Source organism: Malaya genurostris, chromosome 2 (genome assembly GCF_030247185.1).
Source record: "Malaya genurostris strain Urasoe2022 chromosome 2, Malgen_1.1, whole genome shotgun sequence".
NCBI lineage: Eukaryota > Metazoa > Arthropoda > Insecta > Diptera > Culicidae > Malaya > Malaya genurostris.
Genome location: NC_080571.1, coordinates 168,492,379 through 168,509,920, shown reverse-complemented (window position 1 = coordinate 168,509,920; position 17,542 = coordinate 168,492,379).

Sequence of the window (17,542 nt, the reverse complement as noted above, 5' to 3'; positions counted from 1 at the left end):
GCAGCAAGCCCTGCGATCTGTTGAACAATGGTGTTGTCAGGTTTTGATTATCTGTAAATCCGGGCAAAACATCAATGGTGCTTTTCACTCATCGTAGGATAATTACAGGAGCTCGTCCGTTGCAGTTCTTTGGTTCAGGGGTCACTGTGGTCGATCAAGTTAAATACGTCGGGGTTATTCTTGACTCAAAACTGAATTGGTCTGCTCACATTGATTTCAGGATTAAAAGAGCTTGCATGGCTTTCGGCTAATGCAGACGAGCTGTTGGAAAATCATGGGGACTCAAACCCAGATATATTCATTGGATCTACACAACTATCTGATTCCTGATTCCTGATCAATGGGACGAATAAATCTATCGCAGATACACTTAAATACACTCGAAAAAAAATTTTACGATGCACAAAGATATGATAACGAAAAAAAATTATAAGAGAATATGATGCAAAATGCGATTATAAAAAAAAAAACAAATTATATAATTCATTATTATACAAATAATAACATTATTTTAATTACATTAAAGGCACAGAATCATACAAAATGAATAGGAGTTTTTTTTTGGAGCCCCAAACTGTGTGTGTTCGCGAAAATTAGTCGTCGCAGAAGGAAGGATGTCAGTAGCTTAGCCAAGCTACCTAAGAGAACGAGAGGGTGTGATCGGATGCGGTGGCAAGTTGAAGACAAAGGGAACCGGGGAATCACCAAGATGTCAGAAGGAAGAACAGCAGAGTTGAAAAATCGAGGCAATTACGAGTTGAAAAATCGAGGCAGAAAAATTACTAAAAAGTTTAATATGGAAGACGTGATAACAAATCAAAATAATGGCAATGCTACAAATTGCTACATCAACAAGTACAAATGATAACAAAACAAGAAGGAAGTAAATGCAGTCAACACAGTTAAAGATGACTTGCGTGGGTATGCCACAACGTTACAAATTGCTACCCCATAATTTATTCAATGAGCATCGTCAAAGCTCAGCTGAATACCATAAACAAATATAGGAAAATCAAAGTTTATTAATACGTGGAAAACTAAAAACACTACGAAGAAAACAACCACGAGATCAAATGAAATACATAAAAGATGCTAGGAGCCTCAACACATTGTACCCAACGAGAAACCATGATGAGAAGCAACAATACAGAATTCCAATACTTGACTAATCAACGAAGAAGCTTCATCACATATATTTTTACGGAACTATTATTACTACTGGCAGTAATCCCAATGATGCCCAAAACGCAAAGGAGTCAATGATCAATTTTCAACTATGCCCAATGAAGCGAGTACATTAACAACGAGAAGCCCTAATACGTATCACCAACCCAGAAGAAAAGCTATTGGGAACGAGAACGACACGGAACCCAGAGTCCGAGACCAGCAACCGTTCGATCACCCCCACAGATAAAGTAACAATAGAAGCATACCATGGAACAGGATGGCATCAGAGGAGAACACACACACGCGGACCATCGTAAGGTTAGGAAATTTAAATTGCGTATAGCCAAAACATGTAAACAAGTCCGGCAATAGTAATTATAAACACAGAAATATGTAATGCAGCTACAAAACCTCAATGTTATAAGCCAACGCATTCATCTTGATGTCTACCCTTCAGGTAACATCAAGCTCAGTAAGTAAGGGGGCATGCAGCGCCCTTAGCAAATTTTCCTTTGAATTTGCTAGTATTGTAGAAAAAGTAGGAAATTGTGAAGGAAACTCTCATATCAGCGTAGCCGCAACCTTCATGTATAAACTTTGTTATAGAAGCGTGCACATTTTCGAGCATTAGTCATCGCAACGATGTTTAAGAAACTTTGTTATAAAACCATAAACTGTTCCGGGCATTAGTCAGCGCACAAAGCTAATATTTTCACGGACACTAGTCACTGCCTCTGGCTAAGCGACAGTGGTCTCGACTTCCGGTAGAACTTCGGGAGAAAGTCGGATGAACTTTCTACTTGAAATCACAAGCTCGGCTTGTACTAAAATCTTCGGGCTTCACCCGAAAGTAAATGTTAGGAGCTTAAAAACCCATAGTTGGGAAGAGTTAGAATCCAGTTCAGTTTTACAGAGTGCGGTAAATAGGCGTTAGTCTCGGGAGTCGACCCGTAGACAAATTAATTCAGGGAGTTAAGTTTCGAAAAGTGCGCGATAAAAAGCCGTAAGTTCCGGCCGTAGACAAGTCAGTGAGCTCGTGGGTTCAGTTAGTCAGTTGTGTTGCACAGTGGATCAGTTCCGAAATGTCAACATGATACGCGATAATCGATCGCAACTAGCAAGTTCAACAAAGTGGCAATTCCGATAAGCGGTCGGAAATTAATTAAATTAGGCGAAAAATGATTTAATCGCACACTAGTGTTCTGAATTCCAGACTTACAGCTTTGTTTAGTTATCTGTGTTTACATCTCGTTAGAATCAAAGAAAAGTGCATTTTTTTACCAGGAGAAAATCAGTCAATCAACTACCTCCTGCTGTAGGTAGATTAAGGTAAAACTGAACGAAAATTGTATAAGTTCCGGTGCTGAGTTGATCAAAGGAAAAATAATATATTCAAGAGTGTAGCCAAATTGAAGTGAATTAATACAAAAAGAAACCGAATTGAAGAGTGTTACAATTCTCCGTATAGAACTGAAAGAAACATCCTTTTCGTTATTCTTCTCCCGCCAACGCTCGGCCGAAGAGTTCGCACAAGATTATCTAGAATCTCATCAATTAGTGGAATTGGGTATACAAATGGCTTCGTAACTAAATTTAAAGCCCTGAAGTCAACCACGATTCTGTATTTCTTGTTACCAAATTCATCGTCCTTCTTGGGAACACATAAGACTGATGCATTCCACGGACTTTTGCTAGGCCTTATGATACCTTGTCTACGCATTTCTTCAATTTCTTCATTAATATGTTTCTTTGTAGCTTCCGGAAATCTGTATTGCTGTTTGTTGAAAGGCACGTTTGACGTGGTTTCAATTTCGTGCACTGCCGCATCAGTGATAGTTAATTTATCCCCCTTCAGATAGAATACATCGCTATATGATGCCATAATTTTCTCTATATCCATAAAATTTTCTCTTCTTAAATGATTCATATTTAGTGATTTTAATACTTTATCCGTTCGGTCTCGTCCAGTTATTTGATCGTATCGTCTATTTTCCGTAAGAATTACGTCTTGATTTGAATCTAAATCAAGGAAACATTTGTCTTCCTCGTCACACTCTCCGTCTATAAAGACTTTTTCTTCTTCATGAGTAATATTAGTCCCACAACCGGGGAGCATACTATCTGAACGATCGTCGTTTTTGTATAACTCATAATTTCTCTGATACGATGCATTAATGTTATCATTTTTATTCACTTCATATTTATTATGCTTTGCTAAACTGCCTTCCAAGACTTCAGCATTTACGATAATTACTTCATTGTTGCCACTCTTTGCATTAGTTTCTATATGTTTTTCGGTTGTCCTATTTCTACTTGGAGATTTTTCTATTCCGTCTAATACTTTTCCCATATTTAGCTTGTCTAGTCGTATCTCTGTTTGTTTATTAGTGCCCGTTGTCGTTTGTCTGTGTACCCTCTCCTGCGTGGGCTCGTTACCCTGTACTTAATATAATGATCCTCTTGGGCAAGGTCTCACCTTCGTGCTGAACGTTATAGGTTCTTCTTGCATGTATATTATCCCGTTTTTGTTATCCAAACTCGTGACGTATCTATTTATGAATTCCATCCCGAGGATTCCATCAAACCCCAATTCTTCGACTACGCCAAATTTCACTTTTAGATTTACATCTTGGATTATAAATTCTGCTTCGGTTGTACCTAGACTTACCCGCGGGATGTTTACCACCCCCGTATAACGTATTCGCTCTTGTCCGTTTATCTTACCCGAGCTTATTTCCTCTGCACATTTTCTACTGATTAAGTTGGAACTGGCCCCCGTATCGATTAGAAATTTCTTTCTTATATATGGGTTAGCTGTAGACCTCAATTCAATCTGATATGCATTGAACCAATTTCTAGTCATTGCATGACTTGTGGTTCCTGACTTCCTTTCTTCTCGGATGCGTTTTTGATTTACTGACTTAAGATTCGTCTTGGCCCCCTCTTGCTGTCTCATTTCTAGCATCATATCTGTGATTTGCCCGACTTGATTTCTCAACTGTGAAATAGATCTTTGAAGTACACATATATTCTTTTGTAAGTCTTGCTTTTGAATAATGTCATGGGGTGTTCGATCCTCTATCCACTCGAATGACCCCTTGGTTAGTTTTTTCTATAGTTGTTGTAGTTGTTACAGTTGCTATCTCGATTGTTTTGGCGTTCCTGCCGGTACGAGCGCTCCGCTGTTTCGTAATTGTTCCAATTGTGCCGGCCTCTGCTTTGTGTATGGGTATTTTGTGGTTGGTGCTCATACATTCGAGCACTTGGTCGTTGTTGATCTTCTCTCTCATAATCTCTTCTTGTTAGTTGGTTACACGGTTCTTGTCGGAATGCCTGGTGTGATTCGCCATAATGTCTCTGGTTGGACCCACCACTTCCCGCATTATATCGCCGCGGTGTGCTCGGTTCCTGGCTGTGTCTCGTGGTTTCCCTATGGGGAGCCGGACCTCCATCACGTGTGATTCTGAAATTATCTTCCTGGTGGTATGTATAATTTTGCCTTGCGCCGCGATTCGTTCTTGTTTGCGCGATGCTATAATTACTATTTTGATTATAGTTTCGTGCCTGTCTATTACCATTCCCGTGTCCGCCATACGCCTCTCGGTTCCTTGGGCGACTCCTATTTTCCTGTTGGTATGTTCGGTTGCCATTTCCATTCCGTGAGATTCGACAGGCTTGGAGTCTTTGCTCTATTTTTTCTAGGTGATCGCAGTCTGCATGTTCCTCTTGAAGAAACTGAACAAGATCCCTGAACGTGGTGTTTCTTTGACTTCTTGCCACTTGCTTCAAACTCTTGTTTCTCAATCCTCCAATGAAGTGGCTCCTCAAACATTTTTCTGCATACGAGATCTCAGTTTGATTATCCACCTGCATCTCCTCGATACACTCATAAATGTGTAATGCTCTGTTGGCGTATGCTGTAAAAGACTCTGTCTGCCGCTGCTCAAGTGTTTCCACTTTCTGTTGGATATCCCCACTCGAACTTTTTCTGCTGAATTCACGTTTCGGGTTGTGAAACATAGCCTCCCATGTATTTGCCCGTATTTTATTGATAGAGCCGGATGCTTTCCCCTTCAACTTCATTAATACGATATTGAGTAGTGGTCTTTCGCTTTCTTCTTCCGGTATATCATCTGCAAAATATTGTATCTGGACCAAAAACGGCTCTAGTTCGTCAGCGTTACCCTGGTACTCAGGAATACACTGTATCGCCTCCTGCATAGGAAATTTATATTCTCTGTTTACACCCTGCATTTTGTCTTCTTTATCTTTGTTATTACCGCTTTCGCTACTACTGTTTCCTTGCTCGCGTTGCAATTTCTCACTCCCACCATCTGATTGAGTTCTCCGTCGTTCTATTAGCGTCTCTTTTCTGATAATTTCTCCAGATATGCTTCCTCTGCGTGTTGCTGGGCGGTCTGGATTTGGGTCTATTACGATTGAACCGCCCAATATCTTTATCGAGGAGTTATACTTCTCCTTTATAATACTATATCGATCTGTTAAACTGTTCCAATCATCAATTGTTAAGCGAAATTCGCAACGCTCCACTAGATTGGTATATTCCTCGAAGGCTTCTTTCAGTGCTTGAGTTTTTCCTAACACACCTTGTAATGATCTTGGTCGTGTTTTGTTTTTATATACATTATTGTGTTCTCTTTTTATGTACTCTTCGATTTCGCTCAGTCTGTCCATTTGCGGGGACACCTTAAAATTTCTCACGAGTCCTTGCCATAGACCCACATTTTCTTAATCAAAATTACTAAACAGAAAAAAAACAAAACACACACACATTCAATAATAATTAAATTCATTGACGGCATATGCTGTAACGAAACATCATACCATACTCGTGGTTGACCGTTATTGTTTACCGTACGGGTCTCAAAGTCAATGTCGGCTTATTATTATTATTGTCTCGTACCGCCTCTTTTCCCTGTGCTATGTTCTTATTTCGGTTGCCCGACTTTTAGCCGCAAATATGGCCGCGATTGTTTTGGTGTGTCGCATTTTTCGGTAGGCACCGCCCATACGGGTTGGTTCACCACCGTTTTAAATATATATACCTCGTGGCATGCACTCGTGGTGCCTAGCTCGCTGACTTGCTTTGTAGTGTCAGTCGAAGTACGGCTATTTTTGCTTATTCGCAAAATGATGCGTCAAATTACCGATTCCTTCGCTCACTTTTTTAAATATTATCGCGGTGTTGTTTTTCTCTTCAACACATGCGCTCGTATTGACCGTGGTCAAAACGTAAACAAATCAACTGTGAACGTGATCTATACGTCCGCAGTTTTCAAGGAAACTTGAACAAAATTATTGTTTGTCAAAATGACTCAACAACGGAATGTATATAACTGTTCTAGAAACCCGCTGTAGGCATGAGAAAAAGTTCTGATATCGTTTACCAGTTTATGGATTGTGTGTAATGGAGTTAGAAAAACAATATTGGTCATTGTGAGCGCGAGTTTAACAAATCAGAAAAATTTTGTCGAAAATACGACTTACTTTAATAGGGGGTGCCTTTACAAAATTTACCCTCTGAGAGAGCGATAAGTTTTTGATCGTGAATATCTATTGTTGTATCTAATGAATCAACATAATTCTTGCGACATGCCATCGGAAATATGATCACAATTTTATGATAAAATTTTCAGTTTTGTGACATAGTATCAAATAATTAAAAATTTAACCTTTTCTGATATGTTTAGTATAAACGAGTATCAAAGAGGATAATTCATAAGGCGCGTTTGCCTTTCTCGTAATTTTAAAGCTCATAGCTCAGTGGCCTGTGAAAGGATTTATATAATCTAACTACCAATAGAATCGAAATTTTTCAGTTTAAACGTATATAGCAAAAGCATTGAAGTATTTGAATGGTACACTATTGTAAACCTGTCTCATTTGACCCATGTCAACAACAGCCAATCAGAACGCGTTCTAAGGAAGAGAACAAAATATCTGCTGCTGTACAACAAATCGTTCGAGAAAAACGTTCCGAAAAGTGGTGAATATCGCAGTGAGTTCCTCAATTTGGTCCTTCTGAATGCATGAAACGAATCCCTACAGCATATTGATAGTTGATTTCAATAAATTATGCAAATCCGAAATGAAATAATCAACATTAAAATTAAGTTTTGTGTCGTCTGCAAAGCTAGTTTCGCTTTCGACAAGAGCGATTACGTCACAGCTACCAGTCATTAGCATTGGTGAAAAAACAACGGTGGAGAGCATTACACAAAATCAGCCGTTCTAATGGCTCTAAAAGTTTTCTAAAGAACTATTAGGATTTGTTGTTCGCAAATCGAAAGTAATTATCCTCAGTTTTGGGCAAATCAAGAACAGTTTGGTTAGATTTGTGCACTTTTCGCTGTGTGAAATTCACAGTAATCGAGATCAAGTGAAGCTTTCTTTGTTTTTGCGAAAAATGTGAAAAAGAGGAATGCTTGCATAATTCATACAATTGATATTCGGAAGTGTTAAGGAACATGTCAGTTGTTTTCGTATTCACGACATCCAGTTATGTCTCTGATATTACCCACCCGCCTTTTTTATATGGGTCAATGAAAAGATTGTTCTGTAGAAGCGCTAATGTCAACCTAATTAATTTTCCTTGCATTTTGCTTTCTAATGATTTAGCGCACATAATAAGTGGCAACATTCAAGTATGGGTAATTCCTTTTAAACGGACTGTTCAGAATGCTTTGTATGCTTTGTATGTATGTGTTAAGTTTATCAAAACGAAATTTAGGTTAGTGAACTGTTTTATTTATTACCGAAAGCAAGAATCATATCTGGAAGAGAAAGCGTGACAACTTATATCTATCATGTAGTAGCCATTATAGAGAGATTCTTTATTGACTCAAAGGATGGGATGACATTCTGTGCATTTGCTCATTGTTTTTTTCTTAACAGAAGTATTTCACAATTTCACATTAATTTTTGGTGATATTGCTTTTATTTTAAGCTAAAGCGAACGTGTGTCGAATTTCGTTGGTTGTAGGTTAAGTAATCAGAAAAAATAATGGAAACTCACCATACTAATACTGCTTCGCCCAACATCCTCAATTTCGAATTCCGCTCCCGTACTCCTGGCGTATCCTTGCTGTGCGTACCGCGTCTTCTTCACCGCGGACAGTACCGCTGTCACCACTTGCAGTCACCTCGTTGATTGCGGCCGAGCGGCGGCGGGAGGAAGATATCGTAGGAGGATGTTTCTGTTCCACAGTTAGATAATTATAAATTTGTTTCTTCTGTTCTTCTTCAAACTTTTATTTGTGTTATTAATTCACAATAACGTCTTTTACAAATAGCAGTAGTAGCAAATTTTTCGCAAGAACTGTTACCACTTGTTATCTTTCCTCGGTAACACTACAGTGGGTCTATGCTTCTTGTGCTGTATGTCTTGTTCACGCAATCTATCTATTATACCTTAGAGAATGTTTCTTCTCCCACTTGCTACCATCAGGCTATGTGCTCACAAAATTCGATATTTACCTCTATTTATCACTATTCAAAAACTGTTAACATGCTTTCTGACAATCATATTTTGCGAATTCTATTCTTTATAACGATATTGTACACGAATTAATATCACTTAAAAACGATTATTAACACGAGAATTGTACACGTATTGATATCACTTATCACGAATTGATATCACTTAAAAACGATTATTAACACGAGAACTCGGACGAGACGGGTCGACTTATCTACGGGTCGACTCCCGAGACTAACGGCTATTTACCGCGCGCTCTTTAAAACTTAACTAACTCCTAGCTCTTCCCAACTATGGGTTTTTAAGCTCCTAACATTTACTTTCGGGTAAAGCCCGAAGATTTTAGTACAAGCCGAGCTTGTGATTTTAGATAGAAAGTTCATCCGACTTTCTCCCGAAGTTCAACTGAAAGCCGCGAGCCGTGAACCGAAACCACTGCCTTAATGTCAATGACAGTGACCGGTGCCCGTGAAAAGATATTTTTGTTATTGCTCGTCGCGTTTACGCTGACGTGAAGGCTTGACTGAAACGTGACGAGTGTTTTTTTTACGGCTCCCTATTTTTTTCTACAATACTAACAAGTTCGAAGGAAAATTTGCTAAGGGCGCTGCACCACGAAAGGCTTATGTAGCGGTCTTTGTATGTTTTTGCGCAAAGGCAGTACACCTCGAATTAGTAGCAAACCTCAGCACTGCGAAGTTTATACAGGCATTGAGACGATTTGTTGCACGCAGAGGACTGTGCTCAAACATATTTAGCGACAACGGAAGAAATGTCGTCGGTGCTGCTAACGAACTTAAAGCACTTATCCCTAGTAAACATCATCAAAAGGCCATCGTCGAGGAGTGCAACGAAAACGGTATCAAGTGGCACTTCAATCCACCTAAGGCGTCACACTTCGAGGGCTTGTGGGAGGCCGCTATCCAATCGGCACAGAAACACTTCATCCGAGTTTTAGGAAATCACATACTGCCTCACGACGACATGTTGACACAAATAGAATCCTGTCTGAACTCGAGACCAATCGTTCCTGTTCAGAACAAATTGGCTCAAATGGCACGTTTTCCATTATATTTGGAGATTTGTGCCTTCAACATCAGGGCATTCCTTGACGGGGTCAGCACTGAAATCTGTTCCTGATTATGACTTCTCTGCAGTACCATTGAAACCCTTACGCCAGTGGCAGCAGACACAAAAAATACGATGGCACATTGAACATCTTTCAACCCTTCAAGGAAGAACCAAGTGGTGTAAACCACCAGTGCAGCTTTCGGAAAACAAGTTAGTGGTCATCATAGAAGACAATTTAGCTCCCATGTGCGATGGCCTACTGCAAGGATAATTTAACTGCATCCTGATCCTGATGGTATAACCAGAGTGGTTACTCTTCAAACGCCACAAGGAAAATTCAGATACCGTACCTGAAATAAACATACAATGCCCTGTTAAAAAAGGACACGGTGAACACCTGTCCAATACTTCTTAATTTCTTTGAATCCGCTACCGGGTCTTTATTTGCCAGATATTATCACGATTATCAGAAGCAGCAACAATCGGATTCCCAACAACCATCAAACATGTAAGCATCACAACGTTCGGGATGTTCAAAATGTGATTTCTGAAGGGGTCAGGATGTTCGTAAACGAAGAGGAAACTAGCGCCGTCTAGTTGTCATCGCTGCTTCGACTTGCAAATAAATGAGTCTTTCATCGATCCAGTTTCATCGATAAGCAATTTTGGATTGAAGGTTGTTTCCGGGACTACTTGTTTCCGATTAAGCAACTATAAAAGGGACTGTGTAGCAAAAGAGACAGGTTTTTTCTAGTCCGACTGTGTTGCTAGAAGTCAGTGTCAGTTGTATATATTTATTATGTAAAAGTTAAGAAAGGTAAGAGTTAAGATTAAGGTACAGTAAAAGCTGTTGTGCATTGAAACCAGTGAAAAATCTTCACCGCGCCGAAAATCCACCACGTACATCCCGTACGTCACGAAGTCCGCTACAGCTTTTCCAGATCTGGAAGGTTATAATATACCGGTTATCGCTGCTCTCACTGATCGTTATCAAAGCTCATGCTTGCTTAGGGGACGGGTATAGCGTGATGGGATAGTCGAAACCTTTCACGCAGTCCGCCTGGGTTCGATTCCCAACCCCGCACATAGGGTCAGAAAGTTTTTCTGGTCCGAAGAGGCGAATGACCTAAGATGTTAAAGCCTCTATAATTGAAACAAAAAAAAAAAAGCTCATGCTTACACGCGCAACTTAAGGGGCTTTTGAAAAGTCATTTATTATTTTCTTTTAATTTTTATAACATTTGAAAAATTTTCTGTGAATTTTTCAAGCCTATTGGAACGAAACTCTAGAAGTTATGGACCTTTATCAATGGCTATTTCATTCTATGAAGAAGCAGAGGCTCGGTTCACAGGCCCAAAATTTCTACTTCAATTGACTTCAAAACTTAACAAAACTCTCTTTAAATGTTTCGTTATAATAAATTATAAAAGAAAACATATGATTTTTTGAAAATGTCAAACCCTACGGGCTCCCTGGAGTAATTAATTGTTTCCATTGATTTTATAGACAAAAAGCTTTAAACGCGTTTTCCTCGAAAGCAGGTTTTGAAAGTCCGTGTCCATCGTCATTCAAAAACTACTGCACCAATTTTTTCAAATTTTTCACGCACTTTCTACATATGAAAAACCAGACCCCAACGTTTTCCATTTCGTTATTTGTTACTCTGGGTAGGTTTAACAGAAAAAAATGGTGGATTTTTGTGAAAAATCGTAGAACCACCAAAAATTTGAACAACCACCAAAAATTTAAAATATTACAAAAATTCAAACTGAAACGTCGGGGTCTAGAAAATCTTCTACTGTAACTATGCTGCGTTCATTCGTTCACTTCTGATAAGTCTACGCTGAGATACAGTGGACACCGCAAATCATGATGTTTAAGAAGCGTTCTCAAAAATACCATGCAATTGAATTTGAATTTATTTTGTTAAACGATAATTCTGGAAAAAAATTCACAAATATGATAATTTTTTCATCAATCAGATATAGCGAGAGCGTCTGCTATTTCTGTAACTCACTTTTGCAGTCAGCGTTTCTTAACCATCCATTAGCACTTTTCCAGACGTTCCAACGTTTTCCATTTCGTTGTTTGTTACTCTGGGGAGGTTTAACAGAAAAAAATGGTGGATTTTTGTGAAAAATCGTAGAACCACCAAAAATTTGAACAACCACCAAAAATTTAAAATATTACAAAAATTCAAACTGAAACGTCGGGGTCTAGAAAATCTTTTACTGTAACTATGCTGCGTTCATTCGTTCACTTCTGATAAGTCTACGCTGAGATACAGTGGACACCGCAAATCATGATGTTTAAGAAGCGTTCTCAAAAATACCATGCAATTGAATTTGAATTTATTTTGTTAAACGATAATTCTGGAAAAAAATTCACAAATATGATAATTTTTTCATCAATCAGATATAGCGAGAGCGTCTGCTATTTCTGTAACTCACTTTTGCAGTCAGCGTTTCTTAACCATCCATTAGCACTTTTCCAGAAAAGAATAAACCTATGCATTACCTTCTACAAAATTCTGGAATTATATTATTCCAAACAGAGTATGCATAAAAAATATCTCGAAACAAGTTATGATTAGAAAACTAGTTTGAAGAGGGTTGCCATAATTCAAAAATTAAAACTAACTTTGAAAAAGCCTAAAAAATAGTCCCATTCCACTTAGATTTATTTTTACGGTATTGGGCATATCTTTTTCTATAAATTTAGTGAAAATCAGCTGCATACAGTTGCATATTTCGCTTCCGTGCAAGGTTTTATCACAGGTAAAAAAGGTAAAATGTTGTATAACTATACCAGGAAAGAACAAACCTTTGCACTACCTTCAACAAAAATATGGGACTTTTTATTTTCTACAATTATTTCAAACAAAGTATGCATAACAAAATAATTCGGAACAAGTTATGAATAATAAACTGATTTTAAGGGGGTTGCCATAAAAACGCTTAGTATATCTGAAATGGTCCGACCTAGACATTTGGTATATTTGACAAAGTAAATTATTTTCAAAAGTTCTAAAACTTTATAGACGAAAAAAACCTATGCCTTCAGAAAAAAAAGTTATGGTTACATTTTTTGTCAAGATAGGCCATGAACAATTTGGGATAGAAGCAACACGATTATTAAATGCTAGAAGCTTACGCTTGGTTTAATGTTTTACTCCTCCAATGCTGCTTTTATTAGAGAATTGTTAAAATTTTTGATTAATTCGGGACTTAACGCTTCTCCGAATCAGCCTTGGTCAATCTGCGAAAAATCCTGATAGGAACTCCAAATGCTAGAAGTTTTGATAGCATTTGATGCATAAAATATTGGAATCACATTTTCTTTCAAAAATTTCCAACTTTTAATGATGCTAATCCTTTATTTCTGTTTGTCAATGATTTTAATATATTTCCATTACTTATTTCTCATTTATACTTTTCCTTATGATCATCAATATAAACATACAATCCAATTCCGTTCAAAAAAAAGGATAACATTTCACGAATATCCAAGTGCACTTTACTCTAAGCCAAAATTACAACTCGGCCAACCAACCCCGCACAAAACTCAGCCAACCTGCCCCAATGTTGTTGAATGTTTTCGAGAACAATCACGATTTACAAAAATAAAAGTAAGGTTATGCTTAAAACCAATATGCAATTTTGTACAGTTTTGAATACCCTTTCCAATGGGTTTCCAAAAAATTCCATGTTTTTGGAAATCAAATATAAATTGATCCATGTTACACGTATTACTTAACAAAAACAGAAATTCACTCACCAGTGCCGAAAAAAGAAAAAAACGTACTCCTTCACAAACGACAACACAGAAACACCTAAAATTACGTCGGTACATGGGTGACCAAATGCTCCACCAAAATCATTATAGATATCGCCAATGCACACAATAGTGTTTTCAGAAAAGCTACCCTGCCAAACGGCCATGTCCACGTTTCTATTGATTCGAACCACTGTGCATCAGGTCGAATGTCGTAAAATACTTTGCTCGGAATAAATTATAAATTACCTCATCGATTCTTGGTAATGGAAATTTATCTGCAATTATTTTTTTGTTCAATTGACGAAAATCAATAACCTATCGCCATTTTTTTGTCTTCAGTAGTAATTTTTTTTTCGGTACTAGTAAAAGGCAAGAAATGTACGGGGATATTGAAGGCAGTATAATACTTTCATCAGACATTTTATCAATTTGGTTCTTTATTTCTTTTTGTGAACTTCAGGTGTTCGACTCAAATCGACGAACTGAGGAACTCTCTCTCTCTCTCTCTCTCTTTCTCTCTCTCTCTCTCTCTCTCTCTCTCTCTCTCTCTCTCTCTCTGTGTGTGTGTGTGTGTGTGTTTTTTTTACAAGGTGAAATACCTTATGTACTTTCCCAGCTCACGCGCTCAGTAGTTGTCAAGCTACCGCTATTGTGAACCAGCGAGTGGGACTGGCTGAACCTTACCCACTAAAACACCTTGGACATCTTGCCTTGATCCCCCCGGAACTAAGCTAAGCTCAATACTTCGGGGGAAGATGTGCTCATGCACTTCTTCGTTTGGGAGAAAATAAGCTCCTGCGTTTCTCTCTTTATTCATTTCGGCTGTGCTCATGCACTTCTTCGTTTGAGAGAAAATGTGCTCCTGCGTTTCTCTCTTTATCCATCTCGATCCACCTTTGGCGCCTCGACGACACAATGCCGCTACGTCGCGCCACACGACGGAGAGTTCCCCGGCGAAAAAAGCTCTCCCGACACCGAGTCCCCTGTTACACCACACGGGACACACGAGAGAGTGCCGAGGTCGGTCCGGCGATTCCAGTTGGATCATAGCTTCTGGTTCGCTGGCGCCCCGACGACACAAGTCGGTGTTGTGGTGGCTACTCGACTAGTCCCGCCGAAGGATCTAGCCTACCGCGACAGAGAGTTCCCCGACGCTGGGAGTTCTCTCGAAACCGACGTTTTCGATACTCGTATCCTTACGATGCTATGACGTGGCCTACTCATCTTGTCCCCGGATCAAGACTACACCGACGAAGGAAGTTCTCTCGATCCAACGCTTCTTCGCTGATCCCTTCTCCATATTCGCTGCAACTCCGAGAGTATCCGTGTTACCACTTTGTTTACTGCATTCCACGTGCCTTCTTCACGACACATTTCCTCAGATATATTATCCACCCTAAGGGCAGGCATTTCCCCACGTACTTCCGCAAACCGGGATCAATCGAAAATCACATGTTCAGGTGTTTCTTCAATATACTCACACTCCGGACAAAATGGAGACGCGGCGTGACCACACCGATGCAGATACTTCCGGAAACAACCATGGCCAGATAGAAACTGCGTTAGGTAGAAGTAACCATTACCCTGGCGGAGGATATCGAGTGTTATCAGCGTAAAACCACCAGAAACGTGCAAACGATGGTTCAAATCGATTCGATGGCGAAGTGGCAGCAGGAGTGGGACATTAGCATTATTGTCTGTTCATCTCCGGCGACAGATGTGGAATGAGCCTGTGAGTCCATCTACCTTTCTCCGTACTGTCCCACTCCTGCTGCCACTTCGCCATCGAATCGATTCGAACCATCGTTCGCACGTTTCTGGTGGTTGTACGCTGATAACACTCGATATCCTCCGCCAGGGTAATGCAGATTGGGATCATTCCGGCGATAACGCTTGCTGTTTCCGACGATATTGTCCTGTAGGCGCTCGTGACTCGTATGATCATAAGCCGGATTGCTCTGTTGAGCTTTTCACGGTTCCTCTTCGTTTTCAATGCAGTTCCCCAGGCAGGAGCACCATACCGTAGTATTGACGAAGATGCACTAGCTAACAGACGTCTTGATCCTCGTTATTGCATTTATCGCTTTCGCGGACTTCTCGCAGGCATAGTCGACATGGCAGTTAAAGTTCAACCGGTTGTCGATCATCACTCCGAGAAGTTTCAGAGCTCGCTTAGTTGAAATCGCATGTCCCCCTACATCTATCTCGATACGCTGGATCGACTTGCAGTTGCTCACCAACAACACTTCCGTTTTGTGGTGAGCTATTTGTAGCTTGGCTCCGTTCATCCAGCCCTCAATCGTGCTTATCGTCTCTGTCACCGAGGCCTCTACTTCTTCGAGAGACTCGCCCATCACCGTTAACGATATGTCGTCCGCGAAGCCCACGATTTTCACTTTCCTGGGAAGTTGCTGTGTCAAGACCCCATTGTACATAGCGTTCCAGAGAGTCGGACCGAGAATGGATCCCTGAGGGACGCCCGCCGTCACTACTACGCACTGACCTCTGTCCTTCGTTCGTATCGTACACCAGGATTCTATTGTGGAAATAGCTCTTTAGGATTCGGCAAACATAATCTGGGACCCGCATTCGGTGTAGTGCTGTGGCGATGGCCTCCCAGCTGGCACTGTTGAAAGCATTCTTCACGTCCACTGTAACCACGGCGCAGTATCGGTCACTTCTTCGTTTCTGTTTGGACGCCATCTCAGCGCACTCAAGCACTGTCCGGATTGCATCAATCGTCGACACTCCTTGACGAAAACCGAACTGCATGTTCGACAATCCTCGTTCGCCTTCACTGCATTTCATCAACCTGTTAAGAATAATTCTTTCCAGGAGTTTCCCAAGTGTGTCCAGCAGGCAAATAGGCCTATACGAGGCAGGATTACCCGGTGGTTTACCTGGCTTCGGCAGCAACATCAGCTTCTGGATCTTCCACATGTCTGGGAAATTACCTTCGTTCAAGCACTTCTGTAACACAGTTCGGAGCATGTCTGGATACGCCAGAACCGCGGTTTTCAACGCCACGTTTGGTATCCCATCCGGGCCTGGAGCGTTCTTGGCTTTTAGTCGCTTTGCGGCTTGTGTAAGCTCTTCGTTAGAAATTTGCCGATCAACAGAGTCGGCTTCTTCTTCGCCATACGGTGTTGGTGACCAAGTAGTCGGGTCGTGCTTCGGGAAGAGACACTCCACGATCTCTTTCAACTTGTTCGAGCACATTTCAGCTACGGTGGACGGACCCTTAATTTTCGCCACCACAACTCGATACGCGTCTCCCCAGGGATTGACGTCTGCTTCTCGACACAGTCTCTTGTAGCAATTTGATTTGCTACGCTTAATCTCCCGTTTGAAAGCCGACCGGGCTTCCCGAAAAGCCGACTTGCGTTCCACTATTTCTCGTTCCACCAGTAAGCTGGGCGGCGGCTATTCGTTGGTTCCGATTTTCGCAGCATTGTGGTGTCGCAAGCCATCACCATTCTTCTTTTCAGTTCGGTCGCATCGCCGCCGTCCGGTCGAAGTGCCTCTATAAAGAGGTCCTTGTTAAAGGTTTTCGTCTTCCACTTTCGCCCATCGGTTATGCTTCTCCGTGTCGCCACTGGGATTCGTTGGCCGATGCGATAGTGTATCGCTTGGTGATCGCTATGAGTGTATTCCTCGCTCACTTTCCAATTCATGTTTGCTGCCAGATTAGGACTGCAAAACGTGACGTCGATGATCGACTCTCTACCGTCTTTCCGAAATGTACTAACGGAGCCTTCATTACACAATCGTACTTCTAACTTTACTAAAGCCTCCTGCAGGATGTATCCATTGGTTACTCTGCTGTCCCATTCCACCGCCCAGGCATTGAAGTCTCCTCCTATGACTGCTGGTTTTCGTCCGATTAGCTTATTGGTCAACTGTTCCAGCACCTGGCTAAACTGCTCCACTGTCCACCTCGGAGGGGTACAGCAACTGCATACAAAGACGCCGTTAATTTTAGCAATCACGAAGCCTTCACTTGCGCTCTCAACCACTTCCTGTATAGG